The following is an 18,152-nucleotide window of genomic DNA, read 5'->3' on the forward strand; positions in this document are numbered from 1 at the left end:
GAAAATTCACTCCATCATTGACGGGATGTTCAATCCAAGTCTTCTCTAAAATAAACAGATATCACACATCTCCACTAACAGCTGGCAGTCTCTATCGACATCATAGTCACGTAGCATATGCTTCATTCTTCCTCAAGAATAAGAATCCCACACGGATATATTTTCCTTTTGTTACCATCTCGTATTATGAAAACATGATCAGCCTATGTCCATCTAAAGTTTTCCACTATGATTAGCCTCTGTCTATCTAACGTTTTCCACTATTTTATTAAATCTTCTACACATCAAGAAAAGGTAACTGATTTCCAATGTGTGTAATAACATTTTAGACGCTGAATCCAAACCATGTAGAATAAAGAAAGCAGGTGCGAATTCACTTCAAATATCGCTGTGGATCTACAATGTGTCACTGATTTGTGTTCCCACTTTTACTTCCATTAACTGACATAAATGATAACACTTCCGTTTGACGAGTTCTGAAAGAATATCTATATGTGGCACAATTTCCTATTAGAAGATGGAATATACAAAAGGATGAAAACACACCACCAGACGAAGAAGAAGGACGTACAAGAGATGTACAAACTATCAGACGTTAATGTGCGTTTTGAAGCTAACAGGAGAACCCAGTGTGACATGTCCACCGGGGTCTTGTTATCCGTGTTTTCACGATGAAATGATAATTAAATGGACACCCTAGCTGCAAACAGGCGTTGATGTACTTCATTGGGGACATGTTGAAAATGTGTGCCGTGTAAGCAGGAGATCCCGGGTTCGAGTCCCGGTCGGGGCACACATTTTCAACATGTCCCCAATGAAGTACATCAACGCCTGTTTGCAGCTAGGGTGTCCATTTAATTATCATTTCATTTCTAGCAAAGCTGCATGGTCATCCACGGTAACTGTTCTTTCGGGAACAGATACTACCGTCATATATAGTTAAAATATGGCTTCCCGGCCATTGACCTTCTTGTGCGAACGCACACGCTATGCCCGAACTCGTACGGGACTTGGTAGATTAATCTGCCACGAGTAATGAGTATGATGGGCAAACATCTATTAGGCGCACTACGAATGTAGTGGGGTGGACATGTTGGGAATGTGGATCTCACGGGGAGCGTGCAAGGGATAAGTCCCTGCCGACGCACTACCCTCTGTGCCCGCGGTGGCTCAGATGGATAGAGCGTCTGCCATGTAAGCAGGAGATCCCGGGTTCGAGTCCCGGTCGGGGCACACATTTTCAACATGTCCGCAATGAAGTACATCAACGCCTGTTTGAAGCTGGGGTGTCCATTTAAGTATCATTTCATTTCTAGCAAAGCTGCATGATCATCCACGGTAACTGTTCTTTCGGAAACAGATACTACCGTCATATATATGTTTTCACGATATTAACACATGCCGTGAGCAATGTTAGACCACAGTGATGAACGTTCTTATACTCACTTTGCTCATTGACATCGAAAATTAGGGCATGGTTGATTCTAAATCTACATGGATACTCTACAAATCACATTTAGGTGCCTGGCAGAGGTGTGGAAAGACGAATACACGAAACTGAAACTGTGTAAGCTACCGAAAATACCATTCGCGTACTTGGCTATGTTAACCTTACTGTGAAACAAAAAGTGTTCTCTAGAGCTGAACTGGATTTACCATCACATTGCCTTAACACGCATGGTTCCATAGGAGGTGGTATACGTTAGCCTTCTTCTGACATTTGAAATGACTTAATTTTTGGGAAACCTACAATAGACGATGAACCACTAAGTAACACGAAATTTTTCACATCAACCAACACTGCCAGAGATAACTACGAAGCCTTTCGCGACGCACATCTTGGTTTACTTGTCGCTTGAAATTCGAATAAAATCCAGAGCTTTCGATACACATCGAAATCAGGTCTGACAGTCGTGAACCTTGCGAGGTCCCACTTTTATAAACCAGAGGACAGCATCTTATTGACTGGATTACTCCATAATATCACGAGACAGGCGTATATTTAGGTACGCCCATAGATTATGTCCGCGCTCTCTAGCCAGCACATGGAAGTTTAATTAGGGGAGAAGTCATTTTGTCACAAATTTGAAGCTGATGTCTGTCATGTTAGTTGTCCAAAACATTAGCTTCTCGTCCAAATTATTTGGTCAAAAATGCAACATTGCATCACTTACGTGTATCACATCATTATCATCGTAAGTTGAAGTGTAAAGGAACCACATTTCATTCGTAAGTGGACTGGTTCAAGTCGTATTTTCTTCTCTATGCATAAATTTTGCTTGGGCCGTTTACTTTTATTATAGTGACTATATAGTTCCCATTCAAATTTTAATATTCTCTGGGTGAACGCTGTGAGAAGAGAAGATTGGAAACCAACAAAATTCATCAAAATACGTTCGCTGCATTTTCTGCAGGAGGACATCCACTTCAGTTTCGTCAGCCCGTATTAACGAAAATGTTGGATTACGAAAGCGGTGTTTCCCTATCACATACTTCTCGTCTCTGTTTTTCGGAACATATAAAAGAAAGAAACTTACGTTAACAAGGTGAAACGTTTCGTATCACAAGATTAAATGTGCATTTAAGGCCAGAAAAACATCTGAAAATGCGTTCTTGACGCTGTGTTGGTGATAAATGCAGTGTAACATTTTTTTTGAAACAACCGTTGCGTGGACAAGACAGAAACTAAGATCAAGAAGCAATGGTAATCAGTAGGCTACTAATGTTTGGGGCATCTAACAGGGTGGCACCGGCTTGAAAGCAGGGTACAGTGTAGGAAGCCTCCAGCGCCATCTCCCATTATTATACTTCACTGATCCAGCGTCGATTGCCGGCCGGAGTGGCCGTGCGGTTCTAGGAGCTACAGCCTCGATCCGAGCGACCGCTACGGTCGCAGGTTCGAATCCTGCCTCGGGCATGGATGTGTGTGATGTCCTTAGGTTAGTTAGGTTTAATTAGCTCTAAGTTCAAGGCGACTGATGACCTCAAAAGTTAAGTCGCATAGTACTCAAAGATATTTGAACCATTGCGTCGATTGCAGCGCCAACGTTCGTATCCGGCGGTAAACTACGAAACGTCTTCCACTGTCCTTTTACTTTCTCATGCTAGATTCCATGCTTTGCACTCAGAGTCCCAATAGTTCGACGCTTGGGCAGCCGGCCGGTGTGGCGAGCGGTTTTAGGCCCTTCAGTCTGGAACCGCGTGACCGCTACGGTCGGAGGTTCGAATCGTGCCTCACGCATGGATTTGTGTGATCTCCTTAGGTTAGTTATGTTTAAGCAGTTCTAAGTTCTAGGGGACTGATGACATCAGATGTTAAGTCCCATAGTGCTCATAGCGATTTGAACGCTTGAGCAGGAATTCTCAATTCTTCAAATCTTCTTGTATCACGGGATATTTGGTTTCTACCGTTTCATTAGTTTTCCAATCTCTTCTTCAGGCTTCTTCATATTTCGTATCCCTTGCTGACGCTTAGTAAGGTGTACTCATACGGGACCTTCTGGCAATGGAGAGATCATTATGATGCTATTTTGTTTTCAGGTAAAGGTGATACGGATACCCGTAAGTTTCTAATGCAGTGGTTACCACTGTATTTTTCCTCCGCATGTCGGTGAGTCTTTCGTCTTTAGGGGCAATCCCCAACCCCCAGGGTAAATCGATGACGTGAACGTTTATGTTTCCTCGCTCTTTTGACATAGGCCGTCGGAAGAATAAGGGTAACTCCTTAAACCGGAAATCTTTGGCCACGACTGCTAACGATTGTTATTGAAAATCAAAGTGGATGACCCACGAATTCTAACTTTTCACAAAATCGTCTGAGAACATGACTTATTTTTGTAGCAGATTCTAAAATCGCAACTGCAAGGCAGAAGCTCTGCTGTTCTGTTTCTTATTCAGTGTTGTCCAAATTTTATGTTATACACAAGATACTGCATTCCTTTTATCGTTCTAAACGGGAATTATTCTATTCAAATTTTCGAACCGTGTGTCAAGGAAGTAGGCGTACGGCTTTAGGAATGATTCCCACTGTGAGTACTGTCGTCCATTGACTATATTAAGTCTTGCTTTCCATTGCGAATCTGCAGTAGAATTATGCAGTTCATTTCAATGGCGCTAGTGTTACACATATTTTCTCTGATGAAAGTGTTCTGTGATTGTACCTTCCTGCTGTGTTTCATAGTATGAAGACTACTGCGTGGCTCTGAACGACAAAATAAATAATATATGAAAAAAGCTCATATTCCTAAGAAAACACACACATATTTATTCAGATTATAAAGTGTCAATCCTCTATGCACGCTGAGTGTAAAGAACTGTGTACTGTGAAACGATAGAGAAAATATTCATGCTTGCCTTTGTATGAAAGCGGTTGATCAACGATTCGATTCTGTATGTGGTCTATGTGTGTGCAGTACAATTACAAACAAGACAGATATTGCTTTGTGTAAACAGAGCGCGTGAAATCCGCTTTCACTGACATACAGCAGTTGAATATGCTCGGTGAATTGCATTCCATGCAGCCGTTGCCCGCAGTGAGGTGCACCGAGCGACACTAAACGCCCCGCCGTACACAGGTATTTGCGTATATAATTGTAGGCTTTACGTCCAGTGCTTCTGGTCAATAACAGAGTGGTCATGCTAAAAGTGACATTTCTCATGGGAGGTTGTTGTTTTCCTCTAGCGCTATACAATTGGCATTTGCAACGAGCCACACAAAAGCAGAAGATATTATTTCATCGCAACAGTTACACTACTCCGAAAATCTTTTCAATTCTCTCTCTCTTACTCTCTTTCTTTCTTGCTCTCTCTTTAACTGTCCTTACACCCACCCACCCCCCCACACACACACATTACAGTAATCAAAATTTGAACAACTAATTAACGAAGTAGTCCGACAGTACAAAAACAAAAAATCAACCACACTTGTCCTCCACACGTCAAAAAATTGTTAAGACGGGTTCTCACGGGCTTCCCTCTGACTCTGGTTCCCATTGTTTTACAACGTATGCATACAGGAAGTGCAAAATGGCTAAGCAGGGATGGCTAGAGAACAAATGTAAGGTTGTAGAAGCATATATCACTAGGACTAAGATAGATACTGCCTACAGGACAGTTAAAGAGACCTTTGGAGAATAGACAACCACCTGTATAAACATAAAAAAAATGGTTCAAATGGCTCAGAGCACTATGGGACTTAACATGTCAGGTCATCAGTCCCCTAGGACTTAGAACTACTTAAACCTAACTAACCTAAGGACATCACACACATCCATGCCCGAGGCAGGATTCGAACCTGCGACCGTAGCGGTCGCGCGCTTCCAGAATGAAGCGCCTGGAACCGCTCGGCCACCAGCGGCCGGCTATAAACATCAGGAGCTCAGATGGGAAATCAATCCTAACCAACGTAGGGAGAGCAGAAAGATGGAAGGAGTACATAGAGGGTCTATACAATGCGATGTACTTGAGGGGATTACTGTGGAAATGGAAGAGGACGTAGATGAAAATGAAATGGGAGATACGATACAGCGAATAGAATTTGACACAGCACTGAAAGACCTACGTCGAAACAAGGCCTGGGGAGTAGACAACATTCCATTAAATCTAGTGATAACTTTGGGAGAGCCAGCCATGACAAAACACTTCCATGTGGTGAGCAAGATGTATGAGACAGGCGAAATGTCTTCAGACTTCAAGAAGAATATAATAATTCCAGTCCCAAAGAAAGCAGGTTTTGACAGGTGTGAAAATTACCAAACTCTAAGTTTAATACGTCGTGGTTGCAAAATACTAACATGCATGGGAAAGATGGTAGAAGCAGACCTCGGGGAAGATTTGTTTGGATTCCGTGTAAATGTTGGAACACGCGAGGTAACACCTACCCTATGACCTATCTTAGAAGATAGGGCAAGGAAAGGCCACCTACACTTCTAGCATTTGTAGACCTAGAAAAAGCTTTTGACAATGTTGTCGGGAATACTCTCTTTCAAATTCAGAAGGTGGCAGGTGTAAAATACAGGGAGCGAAAGGCTGTTTACAATTTGCACAGAAACCAGATGGCAGTTACAGGAGCCGAGGCGCATGAAAGGGTAGCAGTGCTTGAGAAGCGTGTGAGACAGGGTTGTAGCCTATCCCCGATGTTATTCGGTCTGCATATTGAGCAAGCAGTAAAGGAAATAAAAGAAAAATTAGGAGTAGGAATTAAAATCTGTGGAGAAGAAATAAAAACTTTGACGTTTGCCAACGACATCTGAATAGAATTGGGGAGAAGATGAATTTGTGGCACAACTTGACTAGAAGAAGGGATAGGTATCTACGAGATGTACTGAGGCATCAAGAAATCACCAATTTAGTACTGAGGGAAGCATGAAGGGTAAAAATTGTAGAGATGGATACACTAAGCAGATTGAGAAGGATGTAGGTCACAGTAGTTATTCGCAGATGAAGAGATTTGCACAGGCTAGAGTAGCATGGTGAGCTGCATCAAACCAGTCTCTGGACTGAAGACCACAACAACAACATTGTGTTACTCGTATACAGGAATTGTGGCGGTAATTTCGAAATAATGTAAACAAAATTTTTGTCAATGTGCGGTGTTGTTTTTATTTAAGTAAAACTTAATGCTTCATCAGTAATAGTCGGTCGGTTAATCAATTTGACACAAAGAATAGATGATATTCATCCCGTGTAGTTTGATTCAAAGAATATTGACACTCCTGTCTCTAGTCGTCGCAGGCTCCTCTCACACGATTTTTCGTGAAAGATGTTTACTACACATTTAATGTACAATTAGTCGCTTCGATCAACTCGTAAGCTATAATGCATATGTGAATGTCCTTGATATTATCAGGAGCGGTACGTTTCATATATTTTACAACTACAGGCTTACGAGTTAATAATGCGGAAAGGGTGTGATGCTGACGTTGTAAAAACGTTTGCATAAGGGCGCGAAGCATTCAGAAATATAAGGGCAGTAAAGAGAAAACGAGACAGATGGAAAGAAGTAAGTAAACTGTTTATCATTTCAAAACAATCACCATAATTGTTAATACTTTTATCAATGTCTTCAAGAAAAAGCATTAACATTTGTCCACGGAACCGTGACAGTTTCAAGGCGTGCACCTATTTCCCCGAAGCAAATCGACGCCCACGAAAGTCTTTTTCCAGCGCGCGAGAAACACGGACATTTCCATATTTAACGATCCGTGAAGGAAGACACTGGTGGCCGTAGATTTCTTTTCGGACAAAGAGGTGCATACATGGGCACAATCATGGTTCTGTAGGCAATCGCAAACGTTTTTCCATGAACTCATTGACCGGTGTGTCTCAGTGCAATAAATGCATTAACAAATATGGCGATTATTTTTGAAATAATAAACAGTCTACTAACTTCTCTCCATCATCTCATTTTCATTTGATTGCTCAAATTAGTTTCATGTCTATATTTCAGTAGGGAGGGTTTCATAAAAACGAATATATCAAAGGAATTGCGACAGTTAAGGATTAACTGGTAAAAATAATGACGGAACGATCATTGTACCTATTATATAGTTTCCGTTTTTGTCACTATGACCAAACTATTGTTTTATGTACCACTTTTAGTAAGGCACCTTGTAACGAATTTCCGACTTCTACAAAGTTATCTGTCAATAATTTTAACTGTCAAGAATCTTTATCATTCATCTAGACATATGCTCGTATATGGACAGAAAAACGTTACCTGTAAATTTAGTACTATCGCCTAATGGTCAGTAGCTAAGAAAACCATAGACCGCCAACAAACGTCGCATACGGGACGCTAACATTTCTTCCATCCCGTTGCTGCACCTCCCATCATCGCACCGTTCGTCCTGTAGGTGTCTCCTTACCTGTTGACAAAATTTTAATTTGTTAACTGAGATGCAGAAGTCAATATGATTACAAAGTCACATAGACATTGGTATCACAATAATTCAACATCCATCTCTTGTTTTATTTTATTTTACATTATTTTTTTACATTTACTACTTTCGAATTTTGGAAACTGGTATGGTACTACTTAAGATAGCAGAATATCATATGTTGTTTGCATTCTAGGTTAGGGGAAATGAAGCATGGACCCTGAATACGAAGTAGACAGCATCCCGCCGTTTGCGCGTGTATATAACACAGTCACGGATCACCTATTGTATGATTTACTTTGGACTGCTTCATTTCTGAAACGCGAGCATCTTAATATTGATTGCCGCGCGGGATTAGCCGAGCGCTCTAAGGCGCTGCAGTCATGGACTGTGTGGCTGGTCCCGGCGGAGGTTCGAGTCCTCCCTCGCGCATGGGTGTGTGTTTGTCCCTAGAATAATTTACGTTAAGTAGTGTGTAAGCTTAGGGACTGATGACCTTAGCAGTTAAGTCCCATAAGATTGGTATTGATTGCTGTGATGGCACACGTTTCAAGTTCAGAGCACCGCTTGGCAATATCATTTACACTGTGCCAAAGCACCTGGGGACTTTACTGAGGTGTAAATTCCAGACACATTTGTACCAACTTGGAAGATATTTCATACTGTAGTCAGTAACAATTCGTAACTGCTGCTTTTACCGTCGTAGATTGTCACATGCTTTAGTTTCCGCAGATTACCTTTCTCTACCTTAGGGCCTATACTTGAAAGCCGAAAGATGACAGATGACCATCAGTTTTGTTTTAGGAAAGGTAAATGCAACAGAGAGGCAATTTTAGTGTTGCACTTGGTATTGCGAGCAAGATGAGCAAGAGTGAAGAAAAATTGAGCCAGATTCATGGGATTTGTCAAGCTAGAAAAATCACTCGGCTAAAAATCGCGCAAATGTTCGAAATTCTTACGGAAAAAGGTATAAATCGTAGGGAAAACCGGAAAATGTACATCATGTACGAGTAAGAAATAGGACAAGTAAGAATGGAAAAGCAAAACGGAAGTGCTCCGGTTATGAAGGTAATTAGGTTGTGGTCAGTCGCCCCTACTATTTGGCCTATACATCGAAGAAATAATGACAGAAATGAAAGAAAGTATCAGGAGCGTAATTATACCACGTGGTGAAAGCATATCAACGTTATGTCTCGTTTTATTGAAAGTAACATTTTTCATAAATTCCTTATAATCGTCTAGATCTAGTACACTATAAAACATTAAAATGTGATTTCTGACAGTTTCACGTTTAACTAATAAGTCTTGCTGATGGCATTGCTGCCGGCTGAAGTGGCCGAGCGGTTAAAGGCGCTACAGTCTGGAACCGCACGACCGAGACGGTCGCAGGTTCGAATCCTGCCTCGGGCATGGATGTGTGTGATGTCCTTAGGTTAGTTAGGTTTAAGTAGATCTAAGTTCTAGGGGACTTACGACCACAGCAGTTGAGTCCCATAGTGCTCAGAGCCATTTGAACCATTTTTGATGGCACTGCTATATTCAGTGAAAGTGAGGAAGAACTACAAGACATTTTGAGTTGACGAACAAGCTACTGAAAATACACTGTGGGTTAAGAGTAAAGAAAGAAGAAAGTAATGACGATTAGTAGAAATGGTATTAACAATAAACTTAACATCAAAATTGGGGGCCAACAAGTAGATGAAATGAAGGAATTCTGAAACCTAGGAAACGAAACAACAGGGAGAGGGGGGGGGGGGGGCGGTAAAAGAAAGGAGAACATAAAAAACAGACTAGCGCAGGTAGAGCTGGCGTTACCAGCCAAAGGAATTTTTATAAACTGGCCTGAATTTCAGAAAGAGATATTTTTTAGAATACGTTCTGAGCACGGCACTAAATGGAAGTGAGTCATGGACTATGGAGAAACCGAAAAAGAAATTCACAGAGTTTGAGACATGGGTCTGCAGAGGAACATTGGAAATGAAGTTTACTTATAATAAAAGAAATGAGGATTTTCTCGGCAGAATCTGTTAGGAGAGACCTGTGTGAAGACATCAAGGAATATCTTCCACGGCACTTAAGATAACTTGTCTGGAACACCCGGAAATAAATTAACTATTTTCATAAGGTTTACACTGCCCTAACTAAACTACTTGAAATCTTAGTAGGATGAAAATTGTAGGACAACAGGACTGCTTCTTACTTCACATTAAGACAGAAAATTAATAATTAATCACAGAAGTTCTCACACTGACTTTATTAAAAAATTTTGTGAAGATCAGTAAATTACCCTTTTTCTATCTATTTTGCTGTTCCGTGAATTGAAACTATGCACTGACTAACTATCTTAATTACATGCTTTAAACTTTTTTATTGGCGAATTGTTTATGTCTACATAAAGTGGACTAGACTCATAACATTTCAGCCACAAGTTTCTGTTGTAGAAATTTTTACAACTGATATTCAAAATTAAGTTTATATTTTATAATTAATCAGTGTGTGTTTTTCTTAGTGTCTGTAGTCTGCTTTCCTCCAAACGGTACCCTGAAACACCTTAAAATGTTTCAGGTCAAATAGACTGTTTGTGCACAAAATAATCACGTCAGAAAATTTAATTCTCGGGAAACTCATGGAATCAACTGTTAACAGTGATTGTCTCAAATTAAACTCACAATATTCTCTATTCGTAGTGACTCTAGACCTTCAATCTGCCAACTAACCAATCATTACAACAATTTACAGGCATTGTAACTTCCGAGAATGACAAAATAGTAACAACACAAACATCAGAAAATTTAATACGGAAAACATTGCTCGAAAACAGAAGTCATACAAGAGAAACGTAAAAGCAATACAATGTGTATCTTCTAACGGAGCACCAACTTGAAAATACAGTGGTATCGTGTTAGGTTGGCGCAAAAGTTCGCAGCGTTTCTGTTTTGCATGTTGGTATTTCGGTTGCTATGGTTTTATTTATTTGTAGTCTTTTTTTTATTTGTGATTTGCGGTTGCTGTTTCTGTTTACATCTTGTCTTTTTGTTATTTGGTCATTGTGAGTGGAGTTGTGTACGCTAGAAAATGGAGTGTAAGCTGCAGAAATCGGAACACTTCCGGAACATTCTTCAGTTCAGTAGAAGATTCAGTAGAAGGCTGACAGCAGCGGACGCCGCCAGAAACATCTGCTCCTGTTGGGAATAATGCCACTGGACATAGAACGGCAAGAAAGTGGTTTCCTCGCTTTAAGGAGGAATGTTTTGATATTACTGACTCTTCAGTTTTAGGAAGACCTACGGGGTTTGAGGAAGATCATTTAAACGTATTAATCCACAATGATCCATGTCAGTGCACTCGAAACTGACAAGTGTGGTGAACTATGATCATTATACCATCGTGCGACATTTGCATGCAAAGGTTCAAAAATCAGATATATGGATACTAAACACCCTAAGCCAAGATCACAGACATCAGCGGATGGTCGTATGTGCATTTGCGCTTACTCGTCATCAATTCGCTCTTGAACCACACCGACCATTCCTATCCTGTATCATTACTGGAGATGAGAATTGGTACATTTATCCTAACCTAAGGAAAAGAAAGGAATGGGTCATCCCAAACAAAGACCTGCGTGCCCCCAAAAAAGCAAATGTTACGTATCTGGTGGAACAGCGACGATATGGTGTACCACTAATTGCTTCCCCGAGTTGTAGCCATTGTTTATTGTCAGTAACTGTGACGTCTTACACACGCAGTCAAAGAAAAACGGCCAGGAAGAGTGCTTGAATGATGTTTCTCCACGATAACGTTCGCCTGCATTCTGCTAGATTGACAAAAACACTATACAGGATTTGGGATGCAGAGTTGTCTGCTCCCACCTTATTCACCTGATCTTATGCCCACAGATTTTCATCTTTTCCGCTCGCTGTCGAACAACCTTCAAGGAATCTCCTTCCGGGATGAAACTGCGCTCCGAAAATGGCTCGCCGAGTTGATCGCCTTAAAACAACGCGATTTCTGCAGTCGTGGATTCGGAAAGTCGACCAAGCTTTGGCAATGTTGTAAATATTGAAGGGAAATATATTACTGATGACTAAAGTTTCTGTTACGTATGTCGGTTGGGACCTTATGCACCAACTCGATTTCTGAAGCCGGAATCTAAGGACCACATTTAAGTGTAAAAGCAGTGGAAACTTGGGTGTAGGTGCACACTGAATGATCATTAAGCTCATTTTCAAACAACTTTGTGATGTTCAACTCAGTTCTTTTAACTGGTATTTCTTCAAGAACCTCAAAACATCGATTTAAGGTGAACAACTAAAAATCGATTTTTTGAAGCGGATTCATAAGTAAGTGACCTTAAACAGACATGTACAGAATGAAAAATGTAGGGGAAGACTGAGATTGTGATGTATCCATCAAATACTTAGGACGTTCAGGGCAAGTGCTACACTCTGATGAAGGGATCGTCCCGGAGAGCAGCATCAAATCAATTTGAAGACTAATGACCCCAGAAGAGGAAGACGACTCAAGTACCTGGAGAGTAAACACGTTCGTTGATTACCCATTTCAGCAGATATTCAATCTGTGACAGTTGTCTCATTAGGCTCAAGCTACTCTGAGAAATCCTCAACAAAGCACAACGGTGAGAACTCCGTGAAGAGCGGACTGCAACATGTTCCGCCAGACTACCTCGGCCATTAGACGTAACAGTGGTACGGCGTGCCGCGTAGCCTGCATCTTAATGCCGCGACGCCGGGGGCGGTCGGTCCTCTGCCAGCCCCCAAATGAGCGTCGCAGTCGTAAAGCTCGCCGCACTATCGCCGCCCCCGCCGCCCCCGCCACCGACGCCGCGTCCTTGAGATGTGTCCTGCCCCAGCTCGTGCCCCGCGAAGCCGCCTACACCGCCTCCGCTGGCTTTATCGGCGGCCGCGCCGTCGCTACCACCACCACCACCAGCAGCAGCTCTAATTTCGCCCCCACGAGAAGGTTAGCAAAGTTGGGATAACTGTTAGCTGGGAATTGAAGGAGGATGTTGGTGGAAGGGGGGAGGAGGGGCGCGAGGGTTGGAAAGGAACGCAGAAGCCGGGATACACCGATGGAGTAGATGGGAATAGGCGGGGGCTGAGAAGAACGGAGTGGCTAACGATTTTGCAATTTCGTTGCTGCTAACGTGCAGGCGCAGTTTCCCGATTTCTCTTTCTCTTGGGCGCGAATCTTCGACGGAGCTTTCGATTTCCTGTTCGCAGATTATACACCCCGTCCTTCACTCTTATAAACCACGTTGTTTACTGCTGAGTACGCAGCGAAATCGCCTCTGGCTTTCGGCGGCGTAAGACATCGGTGGAACACAGTAGCAGTACTGCGTGCGACGTGGCAGAGGGAAGGGAAAGGACACGTAGAGTTCAACACTCCGTAAATCATGAGTCGGAACAGAAACTCGGAATGGACAAGGATGGTACAGGATATCGACTGCGTCCTGTCATTAAGGATCTTGCCTTTAGTTTCCGTAAGCATCCATCTTCGGAATAACACCGAAGAAATTATTAATGTACGAGATGGAGAATTGTTCCATCGCAGTTAATGTACCAACATTTGTATACTGTGTATATCGTACCGTACAGACAGTACATATTCTCAGTAGTATGTGTTGCTGAAAAAAGTTTAAATAAAAGAAAATTTAAGAACACAAATGCATTTTCAGCAGAACCACAATTAAAGCAATCACACTACAAGATCCGCACAATATTTCCATATCAAGTTTACATTTTCCTGGGGTGCAACGATATTTAACAGAATACCATCTTATATAAGTGAAGAAATTAGGGACTACCACTAATTAATGTAATAATAATAACAATAATAAAGGCTCTGACTCAGGTAAATCACAGAAACCAAGTTACGGCAATACCAGGAAGCTGTACTTCAGTACTGGACTGATAGTCTGCGTGATAAAAAGTGGCATTGGCAATTTTCGGAGAAAGTTCAAGGCGGAATTGATTATTAATAAAATTAGAAACCAAGGTCGCTCAATATGAAATAGTTCACGTAATGACGAGTTTCTAGTAAGTGTCATCCTCAGATTCTCAGATCCCCCAAAATATGATTACCATTCGGCCCTGTCGACATACTGAGAACATGTTCCAGTTATAACACAGCTTCACAGTGATTTATCAAATATACAAATCTTGCTAAACATGTTTGACAAACAAGGGTGGAGCTGAATTATAATATGTGGATCACGTTCTCAATATCTCGATGAAATAAAACAACTGTAAGATCTGGGGATCTGAGAATGGCAGATAGTGTCCAAACCGGTCATGAAATAAGCTAGTTCACATCCGCTGATGATGGGTTCTAATACTATAAATTACAACACTAGATTGCTGCAACAACATATGTAAATTGTATAGCAAAATAGATAATGAAACTATCTGCTCCTGGCTGACCGATGAAATCATAAACATGGGAACTTAAATACTGATTTTTGCTGTTTCGAAACAAGCCATCAGTACTAACGCCTTCAGAATCAGAACAGATAAATCAAGAAAGGACGCCAAGCGCAGACTCTGCAAAGAAGCTGACGAAACAATTGACCATAGCTTGAGCTACCGCGAAAATAGCGCTGTGTCGTTACAAGCAGAGTGACTGGTGTGGTACCACTGAGCCACCGGAGCTCGATTCAAAATTACTATCTGCCGGTGGCAAGTAACTGGTGGGACAAAAGCCAGAAAAGTGGCCGAAAACGAACATGCCAAATTGCTTTGGGAGTTAAGACTTCAGTCAGATCAAATGCTGGAAGACAATACGCAAGACATCACAAACAAAGAGGGAAACGAAGTGTGGAGCCCAGGCACCACCATCCTAGGTGATAGCAAAATCAGCGAGAGAAAACTTTAGAAACTTTCCACGTATGCGGAGTTGAAAAAATGGTTCAAATGGCTCTGAGCACTACGGGACTTAACATCAGAGGTCATTAGTCCCCTAGAACTTAGAACTACTTAAACTAACCAACCTAAGGACATCACACACATCAATGCCCGAGGCAGCATTCGAACCTGCGACTGTACCGGTCGCGCGGTTCCAGACTGAAGCGCCTAGAACCGTTCGGCCACTCCGGCCGGCCGGAGTTGCAAATGTAACTGTAGTGACCCGGGCGCAAACCAGTGAAACTAGTTTCGGCAAATTGGCAGCAGTACCAAAAGATTTTAGTGGGCACTTGAAAATCATCGGCGTTGATAAAGTAGCCACCTGCCAACTACAGAAAGCCTCTTTACTGGGATATTTACGTATTATCCGCGACACACTAAGCAGTTCTATAAGCTTTAGAAATGTACGACTGGTGATAATATACTAAATCTAGCACAGTGAATTTATTTGCTGCCTTTACTGTCATTATTAATAGTAAGTAAAAAGGTAATTCCGCAGTGAAGACCAGAGGGCCTCACGATGCCGACCGGCAGCCGTGTCATCCTCTGCCATATGGCGTCAGACGAACGCGATATGAAGAGACATAGAGCCAGCACATTATACTCCGGCCGCTGTCGGCTTTCCAAAACTGGGAACCGATGCTTCTCATTCCAGTAGCTTCCTCATCTGCCATCACAAGGCTGGTGGACTCTTCGTTCCACTCTTTGCACCAAGGAAAAATCGCGGCAGTACCGATAACTGAACCCTTGGCCTACACGTGGCAGCTGGACGGGCTGACCACTCGCTTTCAGAGATGGGCAATCAGTACTAATAATAATAATAATAACAATGAAAAAAGTACCTCACAAGCCCCTTTTCCTTATTTGTTTCTGCTTAAGAATTTAAAATGCCTGCCAGCTTCATAACGAGTATCAATATTGCTTAAAATAGCTCCATGATAAGTAGTACTGTATTATATCTAGACTTCTTCCAAAGGTAAAAGATTAAGCAATCGTCAACATGACGTTTGTTTGAACACCACAGTGCGTTACTAGCTTAGGACTTTTGGAGAGGATATGCGGCTAGTTACAGGGGTTTTACAGTTTGACGTTGACTCCGAACCATGAGGGAACTCGGCTTTCTCGAATTGAAAAAAAATTTACGAAGATGGAAGAAGTAGTAAGTGGAAGAAGCATCCCTAGAATCGATTAGAGACTAAACCCGAAACCTTTGCCTTGGTAACCTGAATGTTTCCTACAACGCCACCCAGTATCATGTCGCGCATATGGGTAAGTAGTATGTACTCGTGTGAGTATTAAGCTACCGCTACAAGATAGAATGTTTGACAAAACCATACAATAAAATTTATAATTGGGATATCATATGACTTGCCTGTCACATGTCACAATGTGATATAGTTTCCTTTTTCTGCCACGTTTTCATTGGGAGAACTGGCAATGTTTGTTTAGGAGGAGAGAAAATGGTTCAAATGGCTCTGAGCACTATGGGACTTAACATCTTAGGTCATCAGTCCCCTAGAACTTAGAACTACTTAAACCTAAATAACCTAAGGACATCACACACATCCATGCCCGGGGCAGGATTCGAACCTGCGACCGTCGCAGTCGCGCGGTTCCGGACTGAAGCGCCTAGAACCGCTTGGCCGCTTGGCTACCGCGGACGACTTGGAGGAGAGATCTGAGTTTTTGTCGCTGAGAAAGTGCGATCCCTATGTAGTCTTTTGTTCCTATTTTTCGGCAGGAGACGGTCAGTGGGTCTCACGGGGAGAGGCGAGCATTCATTGGGGGCTGTGCAGTTTTGCGGAAATTAGGCCACTGAGCACTCCGTGCTGAGGGCAGAGGCCGCTGTCGTTTCCAGAGTAATTTAACATGACACTTTCGTCTTCTCTGTACGGACAGTTGGTTGTTTTTACTTTTAAATTTTTGTGCCTGCAGTCGAATGGGTGACCCCTTCCACAACGCTTGGCTCAAAGAGTTTGATGAGTCGTTGGGACGCTAATGCAAGCCAGAACCATCCTCGTGTTTGTTAATGTGCATTTTGTGCGCCAAGAATGGGAAATTTCTGCTCCATTCTCGTGCTTTTCCGTGTAATAGGTGGTACTCTGGTTCGTCTCATTGATAAATGCACTGTGTTGTCCTTTCCATAATTCCAGCAGTTCGATCCATAATCTGCACAGCTAATAACTTTCTCGTTCTGAAGCGCAGCTTCTGTTGCCTATTTGATTATAATTTATGTGTTTTTTGCCTCGTTAACTTTCAATTAGCAAGCTCGCTTTTTCTCCATACAGTTTCCGTATAATCAGTTAGTTGTTTTAGAATAATTTTGTGTAACTTTTATTGAGATTCTAGAGGACTTTCGACTCTGTCAGTTTTATGTGAATTGCGCGCTTCATAAAGATCAAATAAAAAACCTGTTGTACTCAAGACTTGTCTTATATTTCAAGATCCTGTAAGTGAGCTGCAACTTCTCCATGATTAGGCACAAAAGAGTTTTGTCTTGACTGTAGCAGAGAACACATGGCAGCCGCTAGTGGCTTGCACCACTGTTGCATTTTATTTTAATTCTGACTGTCTAACGCTGTCAGGTATGACCGCAGCTTTCGTATTTTTTGGTACGTTATGCTGTAACATTTAGTTTTAATTTTGTCCGAAGAAGGTGTCCCTTGTGACACCGAAACGTAGGTCACAAATTAATTGTGCTCGGGGCCGAGGGCTGTGTTTTTCAAAATTTTGTATTATACGACAGTCGCTGATTGACAGCCATGTTAAAAACATTATTATTTGAATATTTAAGGAGTGTGTGCACAAGAGAAAGCATGAATGGAGTGAATACATAGACAGGATGGACGAAGGGCGGGAGACTGTGAAAATCGTACGAAATAAATCACCAGCTGGTGTAACTAATATTGACCGTCCAAGCGAACGATGGGGTGATAGTCTTAGGGTAAACTGAGGGTTACTGAAGGAAACAAGCTTCAGTCTAGGTACAATGGAAGAATAAGAATAATAAACGCTTATATTTCACGTACTTAAAACAACGTTCAAATATGTTACATACAATTTTGTAAAGTCATCTGTATTAATTTGCCAAATATGTACCAAGCGATTCTCTCTGATGATGTGAACTCTGCTTTGTGTAGTGTCTCTACTGTCCTATATTTTGTACGGAGTTCGTGCGAAGTGTTCTGCAAATGAGGACGCCGAAAACAGCTGTATTATTTGCTCTATTTGTTTAAAATTGTGCTACCATAATATGTGAAGTATTGAGGAATACAAAGACTTAAAGTTCAGATATTGTACTTCATTTAGTATTTGAATAAATACCTCACGTTCACTATCCTTTCATCAGCTTTCT

At 41.8% G+C, this 18,152-nt stretch overlaps 1 non-coding gene across 1 annotated transcript; it reads left to right on the forward strand.

Annotated features, from left to right (window-relative positions):
• Positions 1-1,158: 1,158 nt before the first annotated feature.
• Positions 1,159-1,233, forward strand: Trnat-ugu. Its single transcript has one exon. It is a non-coding gene; the product is annotated as a tRNA-Thr (tRNA).
• The last annotated feature ends 16,919 nt before the right edge of the window (positions 1,234-18,152 follow it).

The sequence above is a fragment of the Schistocerca americana genome, chromosome 5 (genome assembly GCF_021461395.2).
Source record: "Schistocerca americana isolate TAMUIC-IGC-003095 chromosome 5, iqSchAmer2.1, whole genome shotgun sequence".
Classification (NCBI taxonomy): Eukaryota; Metazoa; Arthropoda; class Insecta; order Orthoptera; family Acrididae; genus Schistocerca; species Schistocerca americana.